This window comes from Anarrhichthys ocellatus, unplaced genomic scaffold (genome assembly GCF_004355925.1).
Source record: "Anarrhichthys ocellatus isolate YVR2014 unplaced genomic scaffold, GSC_Weel_1.0 scaffold3420, whole genome shotgun sequence".
In the NCBI taxonomy this organism is placed as follows: domain Eukaryota; kingdom Metazoa; phylum Chordata; class Actinopteri; order Perciformes; family Anarhichadidae; genus Anarrhichthys; species Anarrhichthys ocellatus.
In genome coordinates, this window is record NW_022283394.1 from 1 (window position 1) to 4,158 (window position 4,158).

At 50.7% G+C, this 4,158-nt stretch overlaps 1 pseudogene; it reads right to left on the bottom strand.

Annotated features, from left to right (window-relative positions):
- Positions 1 to 1,064: 1,064 nt before the first annotated feature.
- LOC116378931 (adenylate cyclase type 5 pseudogene) lies at positions 1,065 to 3,663 on the bottom strand (annotated as a pseudogene).
- Positions 3,664 to 4,158: the final 495 nt, after the last annotated feature.

Below are 4,158 nucleotides of genomic sequence, written 5' to 3' on the forward strand. Positions count from 1 at the left end.
CCCCTGGTGGACACTAGAGAGAATGCAGCTTTAACACATGAAGCTTCAGATTCACTCTTCAGAGGTTGAACCTGCTGGTGATGAACAAACATCACACCATCTGGTTTTTTTCTAAATTGCCCTCAATCGCGGCCCGAGGTCAGATTTTATACGGCCCACACCTTCTGTCTTAAAATGCATTATTTATGGCCCGCCAGCACAGTCAACACAGAATGAATAAATCATACAAATTGAACATGCAATTCCTCTTTTTACCTCATGGTGGCAGCACCACTCTGTAACTGTCTGGCTGTTTGAAAGTGGCTCTGACCCTTGACCTGTCATGTTACGGCAAGTAAAAAAAGGAAAGTCGATAACGAGGGCCGCCGCTTCCAGGAGAGGTGGAGATCGCAATATTGTTTTCACCGAAAACCGAAACAACTGTGTCTGCCTAATTAGTCATGAGACTGTTGCCTAGTTTAAGGAATATAATGTAAAGAGACACTACGAGACCAAACATGCTAATGCTACAACAAGCTATCAGAGCCACCGAGCTAGAAAAGTGAAGCAACTCCAAGATAGCTTGACCTCACAGCAGCGGTCCTTCTCACATGAACACATCACCACAGTAAGCTACCAAGTGGCTATGCTAACTGCTAAACATGACAAACCTTTTACGGAAGGTGAGTTTATCAAAGACTGTTATGAAGACAGCAGGAAACATAATTGCCCCGAGAAGAAGACAGAGTTTGCTGATGTTTGCCGGCTCGTAACACTGCAGAGCTATCATCACATACTAAGAGACAGCTTGATGTTCTTCGTCAGCCTGTTTCATGTGTGTTGAACTCACATGTGAGACAACTTTTCATGACCCTCACCAAGTCATATTTAAGATTGTCTTGAGGTGAGAACATTGATCGGTTTCTATGTACTTAGCTTTTAGATGGCTTGTTCTTTGTGTTATCTGACTTTCAAGATGTGAAAGAAACAGAATAGTTGTTGAGATGTGTTCACACATGAATGCTCACATTTGGTTACATTGCTATTTGCTGTCATTGAAAATAAAATGATTAAATAACAATGTATGTACAGGCTACTTGTATTGTTTAAAGTAATGTCAGCAGGGACTGTTGGCCCTTGGGCATTTTCACATCATCAAATCCGGCCCTCTTTGAAAGACGTTTGGACAGCCCTGTCCTAAAGCAAAGTCTTTGTCTATAACGAGCAATAGCACAAGTTGTCAATTAAGTTATTTAATGAAGTTTCTGTTTGTTAAAGCAAAATAAAAACAGTATCAGACATTTGTTTCTTTAGTCACTCAGAGTGATGAAGCTCCTCTGAGCATCACTTCTGCCCTCATGTCCCCAAAATACTCTGAGCCTAACCTCTGGTGTGAGTTCAATGATCTAAAGCTCTCCAGTGTGGATCACAGAGTCCTTCTACTAGTTTTTAAATGGCCACACTCTGACGTCTCTGCCTCCACAACAACTCGGTGTTTTGCGCTTCTTTGGTATTTTCTTGTAAATGAATAGTGACCTTCTGTGAAGCGTTGACCCTCCTATGAGATGACTCTGCTGAGTCTGCACTGACCAACAGATCCTCTAACAACACAGCTCACCTCTCAACGTGCGGCTTTGACAGTGAGAGAAAACGGGCATGTGGTGGATCGGCTGCGTATTTTGCGCACGCAGCGTGAGCGCGTGGAGCGTCTTTGCGCAGACCATAATTAAACAACTTTAGAAGATCCCTCCACATACCTGCTTCCACAGAAAGCTGTCCACTTCGTTCAACACCCAGGAAACGGCCACGTGGATCGCGGAGAGAATAACTCCAGTGATGACGGCGGCGCGCATCCTGACAGGCAGCAGCGTGTAGATGACATGGATGAAGAACACGGTCCACCAGATCCCCTCCGAGGCGCTCCTGGGCTGCACGAGCAGCACCCCGATCACCTGGACCACCAGCACCAGCAGGATGACCACGTAGCACACGATCCACATGTGGTCCTGGTGAAACCCGTTCCGGTTGCACACCACCATGAGGACGAGTGTGAGGAAGACGGCCACGGAAAACACCACCACGAACGTCGGCGTCGCCGGCCCGCCGCCGGAGCAGTGGAAGGCCAGCATGACGGTGAAGACCAGCACCAGCACCGCCATGAGCATAGTCAGGCTGCTCTGGTTGAGGCGGAAAAAGTAGCGCTGGTAGAGCCGCTCCAACTTCTCCGACTGGAATTTCTTGGATTTGAAAATGTGCATGACGCTGGTGCAGCACGCCGCTAAAGAGAAGTTCACTTCGGGCATGACCTCCTCCTCCTCGCTCCTCGGTTTGGCCCTCCGCTCCTCCAGACCTAGCTCCACGGACTTAGGTCGCACTTCGCCATCTGGACATTTCGGGGACGCGCCATGGTCCTGCCAAGCCGACCGGGACCTGAAGCTGACCCTGCTGACGGTCGTGGTGGCTCTCCCGGGCTGCCGGTGCTCCTGATCATCCTCCTCCCTCCACCGACTGTTGGTCCGGGTGAGCTTCTTGCGCGGGGATCTGGCCGAGTATGGGCACCCGTTGGCCACGGACTCAGACTCTCCCCAAGCTGATCTGTGCTCGGTCCCTCCCCTCAGCCCGGGCGCACCGACTCCGGGTGGGCTGACACTGTTCGATCTGGACATGGTGGAGACCGGGAGGAAACGCGCCTCGACCAATAAACAAAGTTTAGTTCCACTGAAAAACCTCGTCAGGAAACTATTTAGTCCCGCACGTTGAAAGTCTGTCATAAGTCGGATTTTCCATAACTCCGAAAATCATTCATATAAAAATATTTTTTAAATATAGATGCGATTATCCAAAGCAATAAGCAAGAGGGGGGTGGGTGGGGGGCTGTGGGAATAAAACAATTGAACATGCGCAGAAGTCACAGGGGAGCCCGTTTGGCCACAACAGGAGGGAACATTAGATCCAGGTGGATTTGAGCTCTACATCATCGGGCCCAATTAACTACCGTCCGTGGAGCGCCTTGCACGGCAGCGCGCGCTGCAGATTGAATAAAAGCATCACAGCTCAGATGGACCCCAGAGATCCGAGCGCAACACCGTCAATCTCTCCGCGAGCGCGTTAAATGCAGCGGACGTGTTTCCCGGTTGTGTGGCCAGAAAAAAAAATAAAACAGAGAGACTGAGGTGGAGGTGAATCCCATGTAGTCCGCTTCCTCTTCTGGTCCCGTTAAGTCTCGATGCACCTGCACGGACCACACAACGCAGCCTGGACGGCGGTGGGAGACTCACGTTTGGCCAAAAAGCGCATCATCACGATTCTCCCCCCCACACACCCCCGGGCACGGGAGACTAAACTCAGCCGCTCCTCCTCCTCGGTGCATGGCGCAGCCTGTGTCACAGCGCGGTCAGTCACTCTACCGGATCAATCACAGCTGTCCATCACTGCTCAAATCCCCCCCACCGCCCCCCGGATAGCGACCCCCCTTCGTTTTGATGTGCATGCCAAACTCAGCGCCCACGCGCATGCGAATCCGCACCGCATTATTTTTTTACAAAGTGTCCGCGCGGTGCCAACGTGCGCTCCCTCCTCCTCCCGCAGCAGCAGCCTCGGTCGATCCGCTCCGTGTGCGTTTGGAGGCGCGTGGCATCACAACACATTTACCGCTGATCGCCGCTTTAACGGGGGCCAATTCAACCAAGTGTGCTTCCTGCGGGGCCCGCCCCTCCCGCGCGCTCCCGTTGGAGGAAGGAGACGGTGAGTCACGCTCCGACGCGCTGTGATTGGACGATAGGGCCCGTCGATCAAAAACAAAAAAGGCAGTGCGACCCCCCCCCCCACACACACACACACACACACACACACACACACACACACCCCATCGGCAACTTTCGATGAATGGGCGGGGCCTGTTCTCACAGCTGGACAGCACGTGCACACACACACACACAGTGGGGGGTGAATCCTCTCCATGTAACATGTAAATCATCAGTCCTCGTGTGTTTAACATGAAGCGATGTCTCTGCACCTCTATGAGGTCTATATTCTGTTCTTTACATCATCTTCATGTCTCACTTTGTATCCTTCCGCTGGGATTTTGTTTCTTGTATAACTTTTGTTTTTAAAAGTCAGTTCATAATTCATCAGTTAGAAATGATTCACGGCTTCTTAACTGAAGAGTTGATGCTTCTG